The sequence below is a fragment of the Thermobia domestica genome, chromosome 2, assembly GCF_964235325.1.
Source record: "Thermobia domestica chromosome 2, izTheDome1.hap1.1, whole genome shotgun sequence".
Classification (NCBI taxonomy): Eukaryota; Metazoa; Arthropoda; class Insecta; order Zygentoma; family Lepismatidae; genus Thermobia; species Thermobia domestica.
Genome location: NC_137455.1, coordinates 272,651,539 through 272,678,368, shown reverse-complemented (window position 1 = coordinate 272,678,368; position 26,830 = coordinate 272,651,539). Strand labels below are relative to the sequence as shown.

Below are 26,830 nucleotides of genomic sequence, written 5' to 3'. Positions count from 1 at the left end.
AAATACTGTGGTTACCACCAAAGGCGCCGATTTCTCTGTAAATTTGGGGGCCCATTCAGATGCAGAAGGTATATATATGAGGATTTTAAGACAAATTGCATTCAAATTATGCCAAATATTGTACATTCATAAATACAATAGGGGGGGGCCACATGAGCTTTGGGGGGCCCGGCTCCCCCCGCCCCCAGGAACGGTGCCCTTGGTCATCACAGCGGGGACTCGATCATGCTAAACTATTTAGAAATTTCAAATTCCCTGCCTCTTCCAGGATATTTCGCTCACCTCGTCACCGTGTATTGCAAGTAATACAAAACTCCTCATAAGAAAGAGTAAACAAAAAGCTTCCTGTAGTTTTTTTTAATAAACGTTTTAACGTTAATTCTTCTTTTTCTTATTTCATTTTGTTTCATCCTTCCTTAATTTTTTTTCATTTCTGGTCTCGAAGGAGGATCCGGACTCCCCCCCCCCCTTGGCTATGTGCCTGTGTGGGATGAGCGTCCGATACGTAGTTGAGCCAGAATTTCTATTCATCAGTAATGTAAACTGTACAACATCAGGCAAAATTGATGCATCAATGGAAATCCATTATATGCAGTTCTTTTTTCTTTTTAAGATCAGAGGAAGCTTCTTTTTATTTCCTACAACAAATGATATCTGTATACAAGAGTTGATGACACATGACAATTGATAAATATATACGTAAGAATTCACTGTTTGACCAAGTTTTAATACAAATAAACACAAAACTATGAAGATACAATGAAAAGTACGGTATGTACTTGGCAAAGAGCTAATATTCTTTAAATGGTTTCTAACGGTTTCCATGATCTTCCACCACGATGGGAAAGACGATGATAGGTACAATATGTTGGTCTATCACACATAGTTTACGATACTTAACACATTGTCTCTCGTTGGTAAAGAGTATGAGCATCATGGTGGACTATTCCCAGTTGCTTTAGCTATTTCTTCTGATCATTCATCACTTTCTTTATACCTTTGGTAATTTCCTCATTTGTGTATCTTAAAGCACTGAATTCGTGCTTACGTATCTTTCAATTGTCCCGTTCCATTAGCTCCTGAACACAAATGCTTTCTGTTGGTGAATATACAGAGAAGATCTCGCTGATTAAACTTCGTCGTCTAAATTCCCGTGGGCGAAACGTCGTCACCCAAAAGCTTGAGAGAAAAAATCTCGCTTGATTATAATCTCGCTGGCCAGAAACTCGTCAGGACAGTACTTCGCCACAATGTGTTTAATGCAAAATGTTCAATAAGGAATACCTTTTATCATCATTTTTTAAAACTTCTGATGAGGTGATGTTATTTCGCCCCTCAATACTGTTTTCTTATTGCACTTACTGCACATTCATATCAATTCACTTCAAATTAATCTCAAGTTATTCATGGTCAATAGATGTTGCAAAGAAAAAAAAAGAGCGAAGTGAAATTGTTTTACAAGAATTACGATCGTATCCAAGATTTTTTTGGTGGGGGAAGTGCCATCTTCAGGATATTTTCGAGGGAAGCATACCTGAGCTTTGTATACTGACTTAAATAATGAATACCAAATGGACCGTTGCAATATTAACTCGGGTGTGATGATGAGTGCTATGTCACCTTGATAGCATTTATAGGCTGCGTAACTATGTGTCCTTTTATTGAAACATTGATTGAAACTTGAATATGAGTCCTTGGACTCATTTTGGACAAACTCAGATATTAATGAATATTTTGAAGAACGAAATAAACATTTCCATTTTCATTGAAAGAGTAAAACAAAACAAAAAGAAAAAAACGAAACACAAAATATAAAGGTAGTTCGATTGGAAGGGTCAGGAAAACGTCTCCGTGATCGTCAAGGAACAAGAAATGCCTGAAAACTCAACTTTCATAATAATAATTAAAAAAAGCATTAGAAGATGAATGAAGTCCACTAATTTTGGAAACATTTCAACATTTCGATGAAAGATACAATTCTCAGGTACATTTTAAATACAATTTTCCGGAAAGTGGGTATCATTTCTGGAAAATGGTACAATTATTGGGAAAAAACTAACATTTGATAGAAAATGTTCTGCTCTTTCAAACTGGTTCAGTTTTCATTTTCTCTGGAAAATGGTTGAATCACGGGGGAAAAAATAACATTTCATAGAAAGCGTTCTGCTCTTTCAAATTGGTCCAGTTTTCATTTTCTTTTTAAAATTAGTTGCCTTTGACAATTTGGTCAAAAACCGAATAAAGGTATCTCATCGTCCGCCATTGTTTCAGGATGATGGATTTAGTACAAGCTGAATTAGAACTTTTACTATGTTGATAAATAAGACAATTACATTAAATCTTTGCAGAAAAGAAATCATAGCAAATTATGTCAACGATCATCACCTAATTCAACTGAACTAATTGTCTTAATAGACTTTCGTTGTAGTTGGCGATGAAATTATTTATCAACTATGAAATTATTATAAGTTGTTTCACAACATTAAGTTCCGTTACCTAAATCAAGTATTCAAAATATCCTCCATCATTATCAACGTACGATTTACATTATTTTAAGCAGAAGAAAATATTACATCACGTTTTTCGATGATAACTTATCAAATTAGGAAGCAGTATGCTCTTTTAAATGTTATAGATCCGTATTCTTCTCTTTTACAAAAAAAAAATGTCTTTCATTATTCGCCAAACAGGGAACGCTGCATAAATGATTCAATCATATCTTAGTAACTGTGTTCATGCAACCACCATTTTTAAAGCACAAGCTTACGTTTGTCATTTGGTAACTTTCTATTCATTGTAAACTTTACAAATGTAACAAGGTTTAATCCTTTATTAACCTTATCTTTATCGAAACCCCTTTACAACGTATTATTTGTGAAGAACATTGTAATATTTTTACGCTAATCGGTTCCTATTATTTTATTTAATCGATAACTAAGTAACTCTTGCTGTCAAGCGACTTAAAGTCTATTGTGTATTATACCGATTCTGTTGGATAGGAGTGATTGCTATCAGCTATACATTATCTCGATATAACTATAGTACTTTATGTGATATAAGATTTAGATAAAGAGAAGTCAAAACACTCAGGTATCTACTTTCTGGTCCGCAATATTCCGTATCTCATCCCAAACATCTGATTATGTAAACTTCCGATTAAGTAGAGAAAATATCTAGTAGTAATTTAAAACAGAGTAGGATTCTGATCTTTTATATATCTTAATTTGTGTAAAGAAATCTTAGAACAAGCAAATATTGTCTTAATGTCCATGATGATTCAATGAGTGATTTATTCAAAATTCGATTCAGGGAACCAAGTGCAGGATGTAAAAGACGCGTCCTTGTTAAAATTTGAGTTCTGTTTCAAAATCATATGGCTGCCTAATTGTTAATATGCTAGAAATGAAATCTCTCAGTTTAATGTCCCACGATTATGCCTGTTAGGCTAAAGAGGGCGATGACTAAAGCAAGTGAATGGTGAGGGAAGACTTGGTAGGATGAGAAAGGGGAAGGAAACGAGAGTATCCTGAGAAAATCCATGGACAAAATGTTGTCTACCACAAACTTACATGGCTGGGAATCGAATCAGAGATCCCACGCACTACAGGTAAGTACTCTACAACTGAGCCACCACTCCCCCTTAATATGTATTTGAGGTGCGAAAAGCTGTTCTTTTGTGATAGGAGTGCAAACAGTTTGATTCTATAGACTTATGCCAATGTCTCTTACACCTTAGGTGTTAAGAGATTCTAAACACAAAATAAACATACAGCTTCATAACCCACAACCCAAAGTCACATACTAAAAGTAAGTATCGCAGCCAAGATATAACGAAAATCTTTAAAATTTGTCAATATAAGCTCTCGTTTTAAAGAGCATTTGAAAGTTACATGAGGAAAAGACAATAGAGTTCATTCTAGGTAAGTTTCAGGAAGTCCACTTTTCATATCGCATGCTTACGTTATAACATTAAATTAAATTATAAATATTTTCGACATGAAAAATACTGTATTGATTTCTCCCAGGCTAATATTACATGTTAAAGCATTAAATGAGAGGCATGCAGTGATACCAATGTTTATTTTTTTATATTACTTGAACAGATGAATTTACCCCCTGTACCCTTGATTTATTAATTAAAATTTAAGAAAATTCACTTCATCAATTTCCTCCCAACATGAATTACTAAAACTAAAATAACCAAATAACTTGTCGTTCATAAAAATGTATACAAATAATGATTTTTAATAATAATATTTATTAATAATAACAATAAACTGTCTAGTGTTACTAAGGTAACAACATCATACATAATCATGTTTATGTTGTAATATGAGTAATGATGATGCGCTATGCCACAATTAGTAAAGTGAATGGTCCACAGGATAATTATTGGAATAACTAGGGAGCTACATTAATAATGCAGCAGCATATAACATAGTATTTTAAGTACCATGCACCGTATAATATATCGGAGACCTGTTGTTACATTCGTCTCCAAGTTGGTTCTCAATTAATCATCCAAGTAAGTATTATAGTTCCCTTTTTTAAATTTGTTACAGATTCTACAACAATAATTATTTCTCGTTGCGTAGTAATTAGATTTCTAAATAAGAATATACCATGAAGTTCCATTTTCTCTACAACCTATTGTGACACTGGTAATTCATTATATTAACGTGTTGTTACATGTTTCAGACTCTAATCTATGTTATGAAAAATGTATAATTTTCGTATAGAACTACACTTACGCTGTACATATGTTTATCATGTCTTCGATTAAAAATATCATCATTTAATTCATACCGTAATGTCTCTCTTAATATCGCTTTTGTTTTTCGAAATACAAATAATTAAATTTTGAATAACTACTACAAATCTCATTAGAAATTATCAATATCATATCGTTAGATTATTACTAAAATGTTTACAAAATCATCTGAGTCATTTTTGAAAAAAGGAGTCCGAAAAGACTCACCCTTAAGAATAAACTACCCTTCATAGATTGTTCTCGAGGAAATTATTTCTACCACATTGTAGGGCTATTAATGAATTGTTGATATATGAAATATGATCAAACTTCCTGAATCGTTTTTGAAGAAAACATTCAAACCCCACCTAACAATTTAAACACTCTCGTATACTTTTTCATGAAAAATAAGTAATGACGTATTCTCAGATTATTAATTAATTATTTACTCTGAAATATGAACAAAGCCATTTTAAAGAAAATCATCCAAAAAATTCAACCAAGAATACTCCGTAGTAGATTTTATTCTGAGAAATGATATGTACCAGGGTTGCTAATGAAATGTTCAACGAACATAAAAAGTTCGTTACTAAATTCTCCATGTCTATGTGTCTGACTGTTATTTGCGATTTTTTTCAATTTTGAACCCTTTATTCGATAGGGAATCAAAAACTATTTGAGAAAGTGGTTACATTTTTCGCTTCACTCCTACCTTTCCCGAGATATTGGCCAAAAAGTGACTGATTTACAAAGATGTAAGGAGCCATATCTCGGCAACCGTAAGCCATAGAGAGATCGTATCGATGTTGATCAGTTCCTAAGAGGATGGTAAATATTTTGGTAAATAGTAACTGGGGGTCACTGCCCAACTGGCAACTGATTTGGCCAGTGGTCACTAATTAATATCGGTACCAAAATGTTTATCATCCTCTTAGGTATTGATTAACATCAATATTACCTTTCTGTGGCTTACTGTTCCCGTGATATTGGGTAAAAATGGTTCCGATTTCGGGAGATTTAAGGAGCCATATCTCAGGAACCGTAAGTCACAGAGAGATCATATTGATGTTGTTCAATACCTAAGAGAATGCTGAACATTTTGGTACAAATAGTAACTGGTGGCCACTGATCAACTTTCTACTGGCCAACTGGCCACCATTCACCATATATTGGCCAACATTATGGGAGTAGGAAGAACATTCAAAACAAACGCCTGGAGACTCCTTTGAAAATCTTAATTATGGTTCAGATACATTGAACGGTGCGGACTTTAGGTTAGTGAGCACACTTGCATCGGAACAAACAGAAGGACGGACGAACCGACAAAGAGACGTCCGAAATCAATTCTTCAGACTGTAGAATGAAACGTAGTTTTTTAAAAAATATATCGAATTCAATTTTTCAAGATCACGATACTTTATCTCCTATCGTTACTCGAAAATCAAAAATTAACTTCAATAAGAAAAATAACTACAATGTTTAATGTTGCAATTGAAACTATAAAAAATGGCATTTGTTACGCAGATACTCTTTGTAATTTAGCGAGTTTTTCATTTAATGTTTAACAATTTAAATTACAGCACCTTGCTATGGCTTCACTCATTCCAATTTAGAGCAATCAAACCTAGAAAAAAAAAACTCAAATTTGTTGGTTCCTGTTCAGGCGATTTTCCTTGGCATAAAGCAGTGTTTCTTCGTGTAAATTTTGTTATTACTAAATGTTGTTTCTTCTAACATACTATCAACCCTTAATCCTCTTTCTTTACCAGTTTTTCTAATAATAAAAAGAACTTTCTTAGGTCGTTTGGTAGATTCGAACCACCAATCTTGATTTTATCGTTTTGTATTTTCCACACAGTTTATCAATTGACTACGTTATTTCGATGCACTAGATGCATTCAATGCGATTTCTTCCTTGCTGGCTAATGTAGAAGGACCGTAAGTGAAGCTTGCAATTAGCATTTCAATGTAGCAAAGTAGTAGTAGTAGTAGTAGCAAATTAGTAGTAGCAAAGTTCTACTCCATATATGTGCAAAATCCATGTTGCTGTACTATTTTTGCCATAATACATAATGTCAGATAATTTATTGACAGGTAAAATGTTAAATAATCCACGAAAGTATGTTAAATTTTAAGTTCGGATAATTCAATGATTGGAAATTATCTTTTGGATTGATACAGGACATACTTGGCATTAAAGGCAGTCTAGGTTCTTGTGAACAGAATCATACCAAATAGATTAAGAACGTGGAATGACACATGGTATCCAGACACATACCAGGTATAATTGTGCATTTAGAAACCTGTGGGGTTGGACTCTTGGTAGTTTTTATATTTCGGATTTCAATACTTAAGAATTATTATACTCGATTCATAACACACTTTATTAATTGAGTTCTACATTGAGTTCTATATGTCATATCATGTAGGAGTCTTCGACATTTAACGGAGTAGTTCTATTGGGCTTTCTTTCTTGAGAGATGCAGTTTAAATATTCTAATGTTGTGATGATTTGTCATTTTGTTTACAAGATAATAATGCTCCGTAAAGATAACAATTTTTCAGCGACATAAGAATTTTTCCGCATGCTATACATTAGTCGCCATTCAGAACACACCAGGAAGATATTAACATTGAGTTCCAAGAACGTCTCGTTAACATTAACAATGGAAAGGAGCTATCTGATGGGACTAATTTCTAGAATACACAGTTTACATGGCTTCACAGTAGATTGCGTTTCTGATTTCAGTTTATCTCTGAAGTTCTGAAACTACGGCATATTTGAGTTTCCTAACTAATGGATGTTTGCTGTGTAATATATTTATTAAGATATTTTTCTTACTATCAAGTTAAAAGTGTTGCAAAATTATGTTTGAGGACAGGTTTATTTATGAATTCTTCTAGTAATTATTTATAGCTGAGAGAAACATGAAAGTAACTACCAATCCACTTAAATATGTTGTTCTGTATTTGTGCTAGTTTGTAATTTGCTGTCAGTCAAAATTGTGGCACAGCAGATTTTTACGGAGAGTGAGACTGACAGGTTGTTAATTACTCACTGGTGAAGGCGTCTCGATAATAAATTATGCTGGCGCGAAGAGCAGGGAAGATGCTTAGGACAAAGTGCTAAAAACTCACAAACTTTGCTTTTAACAGGTTCAACAAATCATGTATTTTGAGAAATGACACTTCATAAGCAGGCGTTTTGAATCGTTTTTATATTTGTTGGAATTATTTGATTTTGTTATCATGTAAACTTCTTTAACATTGGGTTATTACTTTCACAAATAAATAAGTATTATATTTGGTTAGAAACGTCACTTAGAACCATCCACAGATATTTATCAATTTAATGAAAAAAACCTGAAACACTGCAACTCATCAAATTAGTATGACATTAGATTACCTTTTGTCTCCGGAAGAGCTCCGATGCGACGTGCAGTGAAGTTGTAGAATTTGTGAATATCACTGGTCTATCACACCATTCTACGTGCATTGTATCACTGAATTTTGTGAGAGAGGATAGAAGAAGAATCTGCGCCGGATTCGTGTCTCCCCAAGTCGGTCCGCCGATGTTTAATTATGTTCAGATCCGAGAATTGGTGGGCCACAGTTCATTTTCAGTTTCATCCTGATCTTCAAATCGTGCTGCAACAGCTTCTTCTGTGTTAATGGGCACATTATCATCCTGAAATATGGCAGTATTACCCGAAAACAGCATATGGATCATAGGATGTACGTGATCTAAAATGATGACATAATCACTGACAGTGACGCGGCTTTTAAGCTTCAGCACAGGACCCAATGAATACCAGGATATTGAGGACCACAGCAACACGAAGCCACCGCCATGCTTCATGGATGGAGACATTGTGGACTGAACAGTTGTTTAAGCGTTCATCACACGCCATGTTGTTTGATTTAAGGTGAACTATGATTCATCCGACTACATCACACGTTCCCAGTCACAGTTGTCAAGTTGTATGTTCTCGTGCTAAAGAGTTATGATCTACTCTCTGAGGTTTCGCCTATGCAACTGGACTCTGTACGAGGTCAATTAACTTAGAACGCCACCATCCCAAAATTCATTGTTTTATATTTTATTATTTTGTACCCATTTTGCACGGTTTTGCACCTTGGTTAAAAATATTGTACCCTCACCATTGCTGAGAAATTCAATATTCAAAATGGTGTTCCAAGTTAATATTATTTCAGCCATCACTCATCTTCAAGGTTTAACAGAAGCATCACCATCTTCTAGTTTTGCACCGTTTTGTACTCTCTTTCAAAGATTTTGTACCATCACCCAAACCGAGAAAATAAAATTTCAAAATTCAGAATTCGAAATTTGCCACAGACGCGAAATTTAAGTTTCTCCTGCCATAACTATAGTACGTTTCGCACCCTCAGAAAATACTCATATTTCATTTCGAATTCTCACAGATAATAAGAAATTTTAAATTCAAAGTGCCGAAGTAACATTAACTTGGAACGCCATCAACTCGTACTGCAGAATTAAGAACATCAGCGTCTTTTACGAGTTTTGCACTCTCAGAAAATTTCCATATTTCATCATGTACACTCACAGTTGATGATAAATTTCAAATTCGAAATGCCGAATTTCCATTAAAATGGAACGCTATCAACTCCTTTTTAAAAATTATCAACATCAACGTTTTCTACGAGTTCTGCACCCTAATTCAAAATGCCGAAGTTTCGCACCCTCAGAAAATATCGATATTTGATTTTGTACCTTCACAATTAATGAGAAATTCTAAATTCAAAATATTTAATATATTTTCCTTGTCTCGTGGTAGCCTACGTGATTTCTACAATGCGCCTTCGTTGCCGCTATTATTTTAGGACCAGGTATATTTTTAGAATAAGAATAATAAATTCACCTACCTTCAGTTTAAACTGATGCTCAACCTGAAGTGAAATCTGGCGGTACCTTCTATAAAATCATTCAACGTATCTGGAACTTCATGTTAAGAATTAACTCTCAAGCGTTCTGCATGCTTTGTTTCAATACACCGAACTTGGTGATATATCAAAATTAAAATATCAGTTTTCATCACATCATCATCTTGTCTCAACTCTTCTATGACACAGGAACCAGATTTGGGGATAACATATTTACATGGCCACAGCTCATATTTCGCACAACGTTACCTAGAACGAAACTTTACATTGTTCTCTATTTCTCTTTCTACCTATAAATTTATGCTAAAAGACGGCAACAAACAAGACAGGAGGAATAAGTAATGGTAATTTGGTATTTTGAATATGGAATTTCTTATTAACTGTGAGAACACAAAATAAAATATTGACATTTTCTGAGGATGCAAAACTCGTAGAAGACGGTGATGTTCTTAATTCTCCAATAAGAGTTGATGACGTTCCAACTTAATGGTAATTCGGCATTTTGGATTTGAAATTTCTCATTAACTGTGAAGCTACAAAATGAAATATTGACACTTTCTGAGGACGCAAAACTCTTAGAAGACGATGATGTTCTTAATTCTCCAATACGAGTTGGTGACGTTCCAACTTCATGGTAATTCAGCATTTTGGATTTTAAATTTCTTGATAAGTGTGAGAGTACAAAATGAGATATTACCTAGTATTTTCTGAGGGTGCAAAACGTACTCTACCTTATGACAGGTTGAAACGTAAATTTCGCTTCTGTGTCTAAATTGGGATTTCGAGTTTTGAATTTTGATGTATTACACTAGTTAACAAAGGTTTTGTTACATAAAAGGAAATACCTGTTCTTAAAGGAACTTTTTGCGCTGAATTCGAATATGCACTCGGTTTTTCTCCATCACGTACGATTTTCCCGTAACAGAGGGATTTTCGGGAAAATCCCTCAAAAATTTCCCTTTTCGTTTATTTTACACCCCAAGATCTTGTCCCCTTGCATATACTAACATAGAAATTATACCTAAGTATACTTTGATTCATATTTAACAAACTCTCCAAGTTTCGTAATAATCGCTTTATTCTTTCTAGAGAAATAAATATGTTTGTATGTATACTGTGTGTACTGTTTATTGCACCTTATAGTAATGCTTTCAGATCTCTTAAGTTGAGGTAAAACGTTTTGCTTTATTACCACAAACACATTTATAAAATATAATACAATATAATTTACAAGTGTGACAATTTACAATAAACAATAATACAAATGTACCAAAAGGTCATGAAAAGACAATCAAAACTATCACAATATATGAAACTTCCATTCGGTTACAAAAACGTACACTACTTCCTTCTTTTGTAAGAAATGTTGCATTCTCTAACAAGACCCCAACAATAATCCCCCATCATTGAAGGATCCCATCGTCCCTGGTACCTTTTCTCCATTGCCATTATATCTTGGTGGAATATTTCCCCCTGTTCGTCGCTGAGAGCATCTAGGTTAGCAGGAAAGAAGCTGAGGTGGGAGTGCAAAGAGTGGATTTTTAAAGACATCCTACAACCCAACTCTTTGTATTTCTGTATCATGTCCTGTACGATTTCTGTGTAACTCTCAGCTTTGTTATTGCCGAGAAAGTTGCGCACAACACACTTAAATGCTGTCCAGGCAGCTATCTCAGCACTGTTTAACTTGCTGTCAAAGCTATCATCAAGCATTAATTTCCTAATATGGGGACCAATAAACACTCCCGCTGAAATCTTAGCATCACTCAGGTTAGGGAACTTATCTCGCAAATACTTGAAACCTTCACCAGATGTGTCCATGGCTTTGACAAAGTTTTTCATAAGTCCTAACTTGATATGAAGTGGCGATAGTAATATCGTATTAGTATCTACCAAAGGAGCGTAATTGACGTTGCATTCTCCAGGTACGTAATTCACTCTAGCTTCCCATTCCTTCACTTCATAATGTTTGTCATCAGTCATAATGTCATTCTGTTACATTTGATAACAAATATTGATAACCATTTCATGAACAAAACGAAAAAACTTGGAGAATTGTATATATATGTATTAAGATATACATATACTGTACGTTTAAAAAAATATACGTTGGAAGTACATTCTATTTTTATACACGTTTCTAATTTACAGAGAGCAATACAAGTGTGTTGTTGACTATTGTAAATATTCATTTTTATATCTGTGTTTGTAGTAATAAAGCAAATCGTTTTTACCCCAACTCAGGAGATCTGAAAGCATTACTGTCAGGTGCAATAAACAGTGCACACAGTATACATACAAATATATTTATTTCTCTAGAAAGAACAAAGTGATTTTTACGAAACTTTTAGGGTTTATTAAATATAAATCAAGGTATACTTAGGTATAATTTCTATGTTACTATATGTAAGGGGACAGGAGCAAGGGGAATAAAATATCTGAAAAAGGGAAATTTTTTAGGTAATTTCCCGAAAATCCATCTGTTACGGGAAAACTGTACGTGATGGAGAGAAACCGAGTGCATATTCGAATTCAGCGCAAAAAGTTCCTTTAAGATCAGGTGATTTTTCTCATGTAACAAACAAAAAGTTTAAATTTGTTAACTAGTGTTATTTTCTAGTTTTGGGTGATGGTACAAAATGTATGAAAGAGGGGTACAAAATGGTGCAAAACTAGGTGATGATGTTGGTACTGTTAAATCTTGAAAATGAATTGGTGGCTGAAATACCATTAACTTGGAATACCATTTTGAATTTTGAATTTCTCAGTAATGGTGAGGGTATACATTTGTTTTTAATCAAGGTGCAAAACAGTGCAAAGTGGGTGCAAAACGATGAGATATAAGCTTTGACAAAGTTCCTGGGCTCATTCGAAAGTTGCAGAAACTAAACCTTCCGCCTAGTTATTTACATTTTATATATGCCTTTTTAATTAATCGGATCGGATATGTCTACATTGGATCTGCTGTCTCAAACCCTATTTTCCCTATTCTGGTGTTTCACAGGGTTCTGCGCTCAGTCTACTCCTCTATACACTGTACGCCTCCGATATACCTCAACCCACGCAGAATGTGTATTCATTCCAATACGCTGATGACAGCCTTTCTAGCTCTGGCAAGACCATGCATCAGATCAGCACACATTTTCCGCACACAAACGCCGCTGACCCTTTTACCTTAAAAGAAGCGTTGTTTATCACAACAAAACCGTTATGATTAATTTGATTTTTTGTAGAAGCAGATCGGAGTCGTTGATGTTTTCACGACTGTACATTTGCTTCAATAATTAGAAAGGTGAGGGAACATTTAAATGTCATAGATATTTTTGATGTGCTCAAGGATTGTAGCATCGATTTAGACAAAGGATCGATATATTCGGATTTCTTACTGTTTTACATGTTATCTAAATTCGCTTGCCGCAAGCTTGCATTAGATTTGTTTGGCGTGTCTTTCGCTTGCAATAAGCTTAATAGGGCTGGGCCATTGATGAGTTACGCATATACTTAGCTTGCGTTTGAGATAATTTTACTTGTGTTTCACTTGTAAAGACAAACTTGTCACAAGCCCTGCCCTGATGTAACTAACTAGCGTGCCACAAGCTTGCAGCAAGCAAATTGGCTTACATAGTAGAGCTTGCGGCAAGTCAATTAACCTGTAAAGGTAAGTTTGCCGCAACCATGCAGCAGGTTTAAATTGCTGTCTGGGTAGCATAGTGTCGTTATTATGGAACCATTTATTTCCATAATAAGAAGAAAATTGAATTAATCGTTCATTAGAAATTTAACCATGAAGAGCATCTCCAAGACTAAACTACCATTTGTCGACTTTTTCATGCAAAATTGTTTATGCTTATTATACAATTGCAAATTTAGTATTTGTTCATGGAATAACCTCAAATCAATCAGAACAATTTTTGAGCAAGTTATCCGAAAACGACCCATTTGAGAGCGTAAACTACTTCCTTGTGAATTTACTAATGATAAGTGATATATAGCATGATGTATTAATGGAATACTTATTTATGAAATTTGAACAAAATTGTCAGAGGTGCTCTTTTTCTCGAAAATCGTCCGGGAAAGTCAAATCTAAAAAGCAAACTTCTACCGCTTAATTTTCCAATGAAGAATGATTTATACCATATTGTAGACTTCTTAATACAATATTTATTTATGAAATATGAACAAAATTGCCTGATTCGTTTTCGAGAAAGTATTCCGGGAAAAACTCACTCCAAAAGTAAACTACCCATTACGAACTATTTAACGAGAGTATACTGTAAGTTTCATAATCATACTGTAAGTTTCTAAATGCTGTATTTATGTATGAATTATAAACAAAATTATCTGAGTCATGTTTAAGAAAATCAATTCGGAAAAAATCAACCCAAAAGTAAACCACTCCTTCTGGACTTTTAATGAAAAATTATTATACTAATTTTTCTGGTTTCTTAATGGATCATTTATTTATGAAATATGAACTAAACTAAGGAACCATTTTTGAGAAAACTCCACGTAAAACATGCCCCCAAGAATAAACTACTCGTGATGAATTATATTAATAAAAATATTTTTGCCATACTGTAACTTTCTTAATGGAACATTTTATATATATGAAATACGAACAAAATTGCCGGAGTCATTTTTGAGAAAATTGTCCGGAGAAAATTCACCTCCAACTGTAAACTACCATTTATTAATTTCTTAGAAAAAACTTATCTATAGTATATTGTAAACTTGTTCATAGAACATTTATTTAAGAAATACAAACTAAATTGCTTGAATTGTTTCTGAGAAAATCGTTCGGAAAAATTTCACCCCAAAGAGCTAACAACCCATTGTCAACGTTTCTCAGAGAATGGACATACACAATAGTATAGTGATGTTAATGAAATATTGATTTGTAGAAAATAAACAAAATAGCTAGAGCTGTTTTCTGGAAATTCACACTTTTTTCAATCTTCGGTAAGCTACCTTTAATGTTTGGAAAAAACTTAGAAGAAACCTCTCTGTAGGGTCATATAAAACTTTAAACTAGAGCTTCTCCGTGGCTAAGCGGTTAGTGTACGCGCCTTTGGCGTGGGAGGCAAGGGTTCGATTCCCGGCGGGAGCTCATGTGGTTCGGATTCCACGTTAATCAGTAGGTCCACGTCTCATATAGCCTCGCTGCTGAACGGGACGTTAAACTCAATATCAGCTCAACTCAAAACTTTAAACTTTGGTCTCGGGATGTACAATAGTAGGGCCTCTAGACATGTGTACATCAGATGGAACGAAAAAAATGAAATGAAATCTTTAAGTTTAACGTCCCACAGTTATGCCGGTTAGGCTAAAGGAGACGGTGATAATGAGAAATGAGTGCAATGGTAGAATGAAGAGAGTGGGAGGAAACGGGAGAACCCCGAGAAAAGCCACGAGCACGGTATTTATCCACCACAAAGTCCACACGGCGCGAGCTGGGATCGAACCAGGGACCCCCAGCACCGGAGGTGAACGCTCTACCACTGAGCCACCGCGCCCCCCATCAGATGGAACGAATAGACGGACAGATACGGAAAAAGCACTTTTTCAGAAAGTTGTAAATCCATTGAAGAATCGAATTCAATTTGTTTACGATCATCATGCATCCTTCTCTGCTATTGTCACTCGGAAGTAAGAAAGGGAAAGCACAGCAAAAAGTAACATATCAATAAATCAAAAGCTCTTAAGATTTTGTAGAACATCTTAGATGCTCTCTGTCCAATATGTTCTCTGTTGCTAACACGGCAAACTTCAGTCCTCTTATTTAGTTCCTTTTACGATATGTTTTCTCACATCTGTTGGTCTCTGGTAGTGATTGAAAATGGTGATCTGTTACGTGACATAGAGGATTTGTATAGGGCAACCTTTTAACAAACCTTTTAAAGGGAAAGTGTTATAGGAAATTGAGGTTGGCGATTCCAGTTGCCAGCATAGAAAAGCAAAAGTACAGCTACTCTGAACAGCCAAGGAATATAAAATCTCGCTTTATACAATGCTTTTCTTTTACAAACTCTTGAATTCTTGTATCTAATATTACGCTCCTTTTCAAAGTATATATTCTAATGTTTAATAAGTGCAGATAATTGACACCAAAATACGCGCTAAATTAATACCGTCGAACAAAGTAATTGCGTCTTTCGTGGTAACTTCTTTATTCATATGAAAAATGACGTTAAAAAGATCATAGTCGACTCTGTACCCTTGCAGAGGTGTTGCAGAAACTTCTACTACATAGAAAAAGAAAGACGAAGAGACGTGAAGCATATGAAAATGACAACTCATGTGCATAGTTTGTTGCGTATTGAAACACTTATAGCTGCTAGAGGCCGCGGTGGCTCAGTGGTAGAGCTTTCACCCCTAGTGCATGGAGCCCCTGGTTCAGTTCCAGCTCGCGCCAAGTAAACTTTGTGGTGGACAAACATCATGTGTGTGTGTTCTCACGTTCCCTCCCACTTTATTGATTCCACCATTTGTTTCATTTCTCATCATCAGTGTCTCCTATGGCCTATCCTCATAACCGTGGGACATAAAACTTCATTCATTTCACTTTTAACTGCTTCTATATGAAACATATTTTTTAAAGTTTAAGAAATATTTTTATTCGTAAATCATTGTATATTTTGATGTATAGAAACCAAGGAAAAGATACTAAAAATTCTATTAAGTGGGCCTGAAAAATTGGAATAGTTTGTTATTGTATAATAGTATATGAAGTACTTTTTTAAATCATTTTACTTCATCATTGGAATACTTTTATCCTGATAGGTACGTAATCAGAAATATAAAAGTCATCGAATTTTATGAAGATAGTACTTCGTTACCAAATGTATCATCTATTATCGAATTGCTTTAACTTTTCTTCAGTCCATTTCTGAGAAACCTATTGTTTCTTATTTGCATATTAACTTTGTACTTGAATCACGACGTATTTCTCAGGACAAACTAGAATTTGCCTAAATTCGGACGAAGATATCCTCTTTAATGATATGTTATAAAGTCATAGGTAATCCACTGGATGCTTGCAATTCTAAAATAAGTACATACTTAACAGTTTTAGAAATATGTTTCCGTTACATTCCACAGTTCCTTTGAAAGTCATTTTTATTTCTATTTTTTCAATCAACGAACAGTTGTCATATCATAAATAAGATTTTGAAAGAAGAAGGAAAGAAGAAGATTGAAATGAAAGAAAAAATAGGCTTAACTGAAAGACTTTTGATATTTTATACTTTCTCGTATTTCCAGTTGCCTTTCGTTTCTATAATCTAGGATTTGTTGATAATAAATATAGTAATAATATTTTTCTCATGTGTTTGTAACGTTACAGCAGTATTTAATTTTAGTGTATCATTTTGTAGTATTTAGCAGTAAATATTTTAAATGGAAGATAGAAAAAAACATGTTCATTAATTACATCTGTGAAAGACTTATGATTATTTTCTATAAGAGTGGGTTCGTGTGCGTAAAAGAGTTATTTACACATATTACGTTTATATGAAAGCCTCCTCGTCATTTCAAAATTAGATCTGGATTTGATTCCAGGTGAGATAAATTATGGTTATCCAAATCATCGAAATACCCATACTCTCCAACACGTAAGATGTATGGTGATAACACAGAAAACGCATTAGATGATTGTCTGTAATGCGTTGGCGAGATAGAGTGGAGATGTACTTTAAACGGGCACACAGTTCTGATGCAAAATTAAAGACCTCTCATAGAGGGAAAGTTGTAGATGTCCAGTTAGCTGGTGCAAATATGTCTAACGTGGCTAGCAGGTTAGGTGTGTCGCTTGAAATAGTGCACAATGTGATGATAGTCCACAGATATAATATTTATGAATCTATTTAGAGAAGTTGTAGATGGATGAGAAGCCTGAGGATCAGGAATCGATGGGCATTGAAAAGGATCATAACAAAGGACCGGAGAGTGAATGCGGTAAAAGTCACTGCGGAATTTGGAACAATCTATTGCCACAATTACAGTCAAAAACGGGTTTCATAGCTTAAACACTCATGATCCGGTTGCAATTTCCAAACAACTGATTGTTGACAAGAATGTGTCACCGAAACAATAGTGGTGCCTCGAACATGCAAAGTCAACTGCCGATGATTGGAGTGCGTAATGAAGTCCGATGAATTTTCTTTCACCTTATTTCCAACATGCCCAAAGAAGCATATGCTCCGAACCCATTTTCCTCCTTATCGTGAAAGATGATGTTGACTCTGTGATGATGTGAGGCTTAATTTCCTTCTGTCCATAAATACCATACACGCAAGAACTCTAGTGAAATAGGTCATATAGCGTTCATTGGTAAGATTTAACGTTGACTTAAAAAGATCTGTATACATAAATATTTCATTCACATAAATGTATCTAAAACAAAAACAGTTTTGACGGCAATAACTTTTGCAATATTACCAAAGCGCTTTTTTTTCTTCACAAAAGAATAAAATCAAGCGATGCAAAGTTTGTAAATTATAGTTTAACTTAATTTCAAACCTTCCAGACAAGTAACTTACACATTACGAACAGTTAATACAGATGCTATAAAATTTCTTTACTTTGGTCCGAAGTAATGTTTGATAGTAGGAAATTGTCATACAAGGCATATTAATATTCTGCCACCATATTTAAATGTTTATAGCAATCGAAAGAGAAATGTTTACAGCAGTATTGTTTCGTGTTTCAAGATTAATTGTCCTGCTTACGACTTCACAATAAAGTAAATCAATATTTAGCAAAAAGGATATTAGTAATTAAGATATTCGAACCAGACAGAAAGTCAAGAACTTCTAAGATTAACCTAAGGTTCAGACTGAATGGAGGAAGTAAGAGGTCGATTCCCAGGACGATCATGCCATCAAAGACTTCATTTAAGAGTTACAATTTGCCTCTTGAGAGAAGGAACATAAATGTTAGTCATAAATAAAAGTACTAAATATTTTATTACATAAAATTAATATTATACTATAGGGTGTTTATAATATCTCTCTAAGTAAAAGGCATTTCGTGATCCGGCTAACTGATTTCATAGAATCAGGTTCATTCAGAAATAAATTTAACATGCGACCAGAAAATAGTATTCTTGTCACTCGAGGTTAACCATGATTTTTTTCTCCTTTTCATGCAATTGACTGTATGTAGATAGTGTTCTCAATTTCTAATAACTATCTAGAACAAATTATATTTTAAATCCATTGCTCTCTATTAAAAATGCTATAATAAATTTTAAATAAACTATTATTATTATTATTATTATTATTATTATTATTATTATTATTATTATGTTGCTAGTGACTGAGGTGCAGAACGTCATAAACGAGTACAATCACATATTTTTCTCTATGTTCTTCTATATGTGTGAAGCTTTAAATTTTTAAACGCGATGGTTTACGACAAACTCAATGAAGGAACATGTGCAATTTAACTAGAATTACAGAATTAGAAGTCTACGATAATCATATAATAATATGTATGTGATCACAATTCGTAGCATATAAGTGTAGTTATGCAAGGCATTGATAAAAGGTAATGGCAACATTGTCATAATTCATGCCAGGCGTCGTGCACAGATCACCTGTTACTTTCCTGCAAAATAATCGCCTCCCATCTCTATCATCCTCGGCCATAAGTGCGGAACGCGTGGTACATCAACAGTGAGTCGATCTTTGTCGATGTTCCACAGAAACTGCCGAATGACATGGATATTATCTTCTCTTATGTCGTAGTACTGCCGACGAAGCACAGATTGTTCCAAAAGAAATCCAACCCAAACTTTGATCCAGTATAATTTTTGAAGTAAGAATGATAGTTACATGATTTTTGTGATAAAAGTAAGCGTTGTCTATGGAGATATTTTGTGAATAAAACCAATGAGACAAATTGTAACGTTAAAGTTTAGTAATCGTTTAAATGACCAGAAGTGTAATTTAAAAATTTGCAAGTTGCTTATAATTAATTGCAAAGAACAGGAAAAAAGAATTAATCGCGGTAATTCTTAATATAAATATTTAGCACACATCAATATTTATCGGATAGGACAAACATTGCATGTTGTTTTGCAAAGTTAACAGTTGTAAAGGGTACTTGTTACGTATTCAGGAAACGAAACACGTATCTTTTGTCACAAAAGCCTTGTCTTTATCATTTTTACTTTATAAAAATATACTAGATCAAAATTTGGATTGCGTTTCTTTTGTAATACTCTGTAGTACATTTGAAAACGTTCTCACGAAGTCCTTGAAAATATTATTGTGCGCTGGGTTCACGTGCCATCTCAATCTTGATCCACACATGGGGTTCGTCTTTCTGAAACATATTAATACGATTCTTCCGCTTTCCTTCTTTACTTTACGACACAGCAGCTTTTAATTGAATACTCGTTACCAGTTGCCACATTTCATCGCTTCAATTTCGCTTATTAGTTGCGAAACTCTTACAGTGCTGAGACGTAGCCCTCTGACGTCACAACAGTGTTGCCACTGCTTTTTATCCAACCTATGTATATTGATAGCAAGTAAATTTCGTTTCACAGTATGACACTACAGTAGACTTCCAAACTATGCGAATTTGATACTCAGACTTGAAGTAGTAAATCTATAATTGCTCGTTACAACGGAGTAATACGTGTAAAATTAATGATAGAACTTTTTTAAAACTCCGAATCCATATCAAAAACCATTAGATCTCCTCGATATCTTTTATTGTTTTTTTTTATAGTGATAATGTTGAAATCGGAAATGGTTTATTTGAACCAGTTCCAGTTTATTAGAGGGTTAATGGAGGGGATTAAACTTATTCTTGGCATGTTAAATCGATTGCAGAAACCACTTCTCGATATCTCTTGTAGCTTTTGCTCTGTGGAAATCAGTTTTTAAACCGAAAATACTAGTGAATTTCAACCACAATCCGGTTTCGGTAAAGTGTTGTGGGTTGCAATGATATATACTATTGAGACATTGACTCGATTGTAGAAAACTGTTTATCTGTTACTCTTTGTGTTCTATAGTGGTAAACGTTGAAACAGTAAATAGTTAATTTGAAGCACTTCCAACTTGAGTAACGTGTGAACGGAGGAAGTAAAACTTTTCTTGAGATAATTTGAATTTATTGTCGAAAACTGCTTTTTTTGTCGCTTTTGCTCCACGGACATCAGGAAAATTGTAGTAAATTGAAACTAAAATTTGTAGTAAATTTCAATAACTTTCATTTTTGCAAGACTATCTCAAGTTGTGATTATATGTTCTTTCAAAATCCCGAAGCAATTGTAGAAATCCACTTGTCGCTATCTGTTACAATTTTTGTTCTATGGCAATAAATGTTGAAACGGGAAATTGTTAATTTGAACTACTTCCGGTTTGATGGAGGAAATGGCACCTATTCTTGTGATACTGAGTCGACTGCAGAAAAATATCTATATATCTCTTCCATTTCTTGCTCTATGGAAATCAGTATTGGAACCGGAAGTGTTAGTAAATTTAATAAACTTTCGTTCTCGATACAGTAATGTAGCTGGTGATAGTATGTTGCATTGAGGTGTTGAGTCGTTTACAGAAAATCCGCATCTAGATATCTCTTGCCGTATTTCATCTATGGTAATCAGTATTGAAACGGGATGTAATAGTAAATTTGAACCACTTCCGGTTTTGGTAGTGTTGTGAAAAGTCATGGTATCCTTAAGGCTTTGAATTGTTTGAAGGGAACAGTTTCCGCCTATCTGTCGTCGTTTTCTTTTTATGGTTATAAACGTTGCAACCGGAAATGATTAATTTGAATCACTTCCGGTTTGAATAGGGTTACCGTAGAATTTGACACCTGTTCTTGGTACGCTGAATCGATTGCGAAGAACCCCATCTCAATACCTCCTACCGCTTTTCTGTGATATCTTCTACAAACGGGCGGCCGGACGAATGTATTTATGGATGGAGAGACAGACGGGCAAAGCTATTCTATATGACTTCTGACACTCATGCATAGCAAGTTTATGGATCTACAATAGAACGGAAAATGATCATGAACGAATATGTTTTAACATAAAAATTGAACCAAGAAGGAGAAATAGTCTACTATCGTGGATGTGTGTAGATGCTATGAATTCTTAGATAAGTCTGCATTAACTTTGGAAATAAATGTTTCAAAATTAAGATGGTAATGAAGGCTCTGCTTTCAAACGCAATACACATATCTTCTTAATACCCATGTTCAATAAGGCATCCTGCACCCGCAACCAGTTTTCCCCATTGTGACTCTATGGGGAAGCCTCGAATTGAAAAAGAAAAATCCAAAACGTCGAAAGTGTTCGTTAATACCATCACCTATTACGCTAATAAATAACGAGAAAATTTTAAACTACAAAGTATTGTTTTCTTTCTTCCTCTCTCTCTCTCTCTCTCTCTCTCTCTCTCTCTCTCTCTCTCTCTCTTAGAAATATATTTTAAACATCTATTTAAATGACCGTGTGAATGATCATTTGAACCGTTGGAAGTAATTTCATTATTAAGTAGTGTTTTTCACTTTTTTCCTACACCTAAAGTCCAAAACAGGGGAAAGAAATTTATTTTAATTTACGTCACAATAGATTATATAATACATGACATATTTTAATGTACCAAATCTTAGAAACGCTGGATATTCTAATGAAGAATATAGCCTACAAATATTCACCCATCACATCGTGTCACTGGAAACCTCAACAGAAAAAAAGAAAGATATCGGATGTTCCTGGGGAACTCTCTTTATTAACTTCCGTTTTATCAAGATTGTCTAAGAAAGTTCTTTGAAGACTCTCATTAAACGGAAGTTGTTTTAAAGAGAAAATAACAGAGGTCTAGTCATTCGGTGGGGCCTGTATGTAAGTGACAGTCTGCTAATCAAACTTTTGTTAATTACAACCTTTTTGTACGAAAACAATTAATTTGAAAGCATTTTTACCCATAACAGTTTTAAAAGCTTGAATTTTAAAAAAGTAATTTAAGAATTGCAAACTTTCAAACAAGCTAGAAGATATTAATCCGTCTAGTGCATATTCATTTTCAAACTTAATTGGTAGATTACAGCTAGAATAAAGTATCTGCATTTATCTTTCTTTTTTTCTATTTAGTGAAAGCAGAAAAAATAATCAATGCATTTTGACTTTATACGTGAGATAAGTAGCTCAAACTGTTCATATTTTAACATATTCCCAGAAGGTGTTACAAGTGATATATACGTTTGATAGACGATAAGATAGGAAGAACACACTAGTATGACTGATTTATCTTGAAATATGGTCAAAGTTAGATATTGTCTACTTGGCTTACTCTCTATCTTCCCCTCTTTCAAGTTGCGGGGCTGAATTTGAATTTAACTGGTATCGGAATTGTCACTGTTCATCTCAGCGACCCCGAAAACTATGACTACTTCGCTAATATCGATCATTTTCGATCATTTTTAAATATCTCCTCTTCACCCTCCTCTAAGTTGCACTGTCAAAATGAAAGTATAAAAGCTATTCCAGGCCCGAACCTCATCTACGTTGAAAATTTGATCGAGATCGGTCGGGTAGTTTCAGATTTATTAACAGTCCCCTTCGTTACTCCGTCAAAGTGAAATGACAAAAAAACTATCCCAGGCCCGAATCTATGTTGAAAATTTGATCGAGATCAGGTGGGACGTTTAAAGAGTTATTAAGTTTTATTTAGTTTTTATATCTCCCTCATCTCACCTCCTCTAAGTTCTACCATCAAAGTGGTACGATAAAACATATCTCAGGACCGAATCTCATCTATGTTAAAAAATTGATAGAGATCGGTTTGGTGGTTCAAGAGTTATTAAATTTTATTTATTTTCGTATCTTCCTCTCCCCTCCATTTTAGAATAAACTGTTTCATAGCTGATATTCACTTTCTTTTTAGTTTACGGAGATAATGAAAAATATACCAATTATTCGGAAGATATATCTTTGGAAAAAGAGGACTAATTCTAAATATCTCTATTTTCAGATACATACATTTAAGGATTTATTTTGTTGGTGGTTTGTGGTGACAAGACAATACTGTTCTTCATCATTTACATTCCAAATATTAAGGAACAATAATCAATTATCAGCACAACAATCCAAAAACAGATGGATGAAAATTTAAATATCTTGATCTCAAAATTGAGAGTTTGGACCTTTTCTTAAGAACTACAGTTATATGGGGCACTCAGTACACAAGGGATACAAGTCCACTTTTTGTCATTTTTGACATTTTTCTTATTTAAGATCTGTGCTGAAAATTCCTTTCAGTGCTTAAAAAGTTCATATCCAGATATTACAAATAACTCATAATACACGGTGTATCAAAAAGGACATTACAACTTTTAAAAATAATATTGATTTATTCATTTACCTTACAGACATGATTTTGATGTCATTTTGTAGCAAAATACATCAGGTTTTCTGTTTTACCTTATACCTAAACAGGGTCAATGTCCTTCCATTAGTCATACGGCACACATCCCATCTCAAGTTGATTTGTTGCAAAAAGTCCTTACGAGCAATTATATCAGTGTCTCTTAATTCTTGCACCATTCGTAATTTGTATGGTTTTGACGTGCAACCATTTCCTCAACACACGCCAAACTGTCATGTGTGGCACGCTGAGCTGTCGAGAAACATACTGTGTTGCTTTTGTATGATTGTTAAGGAAGCTTTGTCTCACTTGTTGTACAACATCTTCAGACGTACAGGACGACCTGAAGATTTGTTATGTCTTACCGAACATCCAGTTTCAATAAAACACTTATACCATTGATAAATAGTAGGCCTACTGGGAAAATTTGGTTCCACAGTTGTCACAGACTTGGATTCTTCAACCTAAAACACACAGCTAACGCGAACCAGTAAAGGGAGTCATCTTTGCTACAACTGCCGCTAGCGCTGCGGTAGCTTGTTTCGGAACTAGTGTAATAAGTTAGTCAAAACTTGATGTATTTTGCTACAAAATGCCATAAAACCATGTCTAAAAGGTAAGTGAATAAATCAGTATTAGTTTTCAAAGTTGTAAAGTCATTTTGATACACCCTGTGTAAAAGGAAACAGTATTCACTTTTCCATATATTTAATCGGAGCATACGAACGTGTCTTTTCTCACAACTTTGGCCATGGTACTTGAGTCCCTTATGCTCTGAACATTCTACATATATTTACGCTGAACGTGTACTAATAATATTTTGTATAAATATGCTTAATATGTTTTATGCTACTTAATGTAGATCAAATGGAATACAATAATTCAATTACATGATTTAATACTTTCCATATTTTCCAACATTTTCGTTTCTACTTGGTTTCTAATACCAAATACCTCATGTGGCCTTTAATCGCGGTTTGATTTAGTTTTGTTTAAAGATTAAAATTTAACTCCACGTGGAATAATACTCTATGGTAACGAACGTGATAAACATGATTACAAGGTTTTGGAACTCCTAGTTTTAATTTATAGAGCTCTAGTGTTAATTAATTTTCTGTGTAAAACAGATACTGCTTGGTGTGTGCGTGTGTGTGTGTATGTGTGTGTGTGCTTGTGTGCATATGTGTGTGTGTGTGTGTGTATGCGTAAGTGTGCAATGTAAACATAATATTATTTGTACATATTGCGTTCATTATTTACTAATGTCCTGAGAGCATACTGTTACAACGATTTATTTTACAAAACTAATTAATACCTCTGAAGGCAGAGTGTGAAACCTTTCATTCATTATGCTTTTTAGTGTACTAAGTGTAATCCTACCGAATAATCCAAAATGGAAAACTGTAATCCTCCTGCATTATGTGTTACACGATAATATTTAATTACGATCTTCTGGTGGATAGATTCAGAGACTTTTCATTTGGAACCCAAATCAATATTGCACTACACATATCCTTTCAGCTAGTTGTATGTAGTATTTGTATTTTTCATTATTATTATTATTATTATTATTATTATTATTATTATTATTAAGTATTTGTAGGATCAATTATTATTGTAATTCAGACAAAAATTACGTTCTAATTTAATAAAATGAACACAAAATTTGTAACTAGTAGAAAAAGATTACATTCTTTACATTTTCCTTTCTCCCCAGAATACAATGCAATTTTACGAAAGATGAGATGCTTGAATTAAAATATAGAAAATCAAATTTCTAGAAATTCAAAAACAGCTGTGATAAAGACTATGCATAACCCCAATGGAAAGCCATCCGGTCCGTTGTAACCGTTCACGAACTGTAAACTCAAGAGTTCAGTTTACTGTCTTCATACGTATAGTAAAATTACACTAGTAGTGTCTTTACACGTATACTATATATAGTAGTACAGGATTCTCAGTACATACTGAAAAGGTAAAAAGATATACCTTCAGTTTTCCATTCTTTACGTAGACACTCTTAAACATTTATATAACTTTCTGATATTCAAATACTCAAAACTACGTACCAGAATAGTATATCTAGAATAAGATAAAGAATTTTGAAATTTTGTATCCTCCTTTAAAAATTTTGCATATCAGTTACACTATTTCTGAACTGAACGTGTGATTACATATTTTCGTCGCTCAATCTTATGTACTTCCCATTAACGAATATCGAAAAAATATACAAATCTGCAACAATCTGACTCAAGTTGGAAGTTCTAGGTGTAAACTAAAATTGTGTGATTTACTGTCTTATAGTTTATATTTTCAGTGAACGGGTATTTTATACTGTCAGATTGGGATGTACACTTGATTAAAAGTGCAGTGTTGTTTATTACTCTTCCTTTCGTAATGTAGTGTAATTCTATAGGCTATGCAGTCTTATACTGTAGAGGGCATTATATTGTACAGTACTGTTCAGTATATTATATATTTCGTAATATTAGGCACTGCAGATTTAGCGTCGGAATGTTAGGACAATCCGCAACATTGAACCTATGTCTCTCTTTTTCCTAAATTAAAACAAAATATAAATGAGCCTGAACTCTGTGTTTGCATATCAAATACAAGACTCAAGTTGAAGAACTCAAGCAATAATCTTTCCTTCAGAATGATAGTTTTCACAACAACGTAAAATGGAATAGAAATTACCAGTTTGAAAGTAAAATTTAAAGAAAATGTTAAAACTTATTTCAAAAACAGGGTCAACTCTAATTATTAT

The 26,830-nt window shown here is 34.0% G+C and overlaps 1 protein-coding gene and 1 non-coding gene across 2 annotated transcripts in view; one reads left to right on the top strand and one right to left on the bottom strand.

Annotated features, from left to right (window-relative positions):
• The window catches only part of LOC145679813 (glycine receptor subunit alpha-2-like), a 640,671-nt gene that overhangs the window by 72,592 nt on the left and 541,249 nt on the right, over nucleotides 1-26,830 (top strand). The window lies entirely within an intron of this gene.
• TRNAR-CCG (transfer RNA arginine (anticodon CCG)) lies at nucleotides 15,115-15,186 on the bottom strand. The gene has a single exon. It is a non-coding gene; the product is annotated as a tRNA-Arg (tRNA).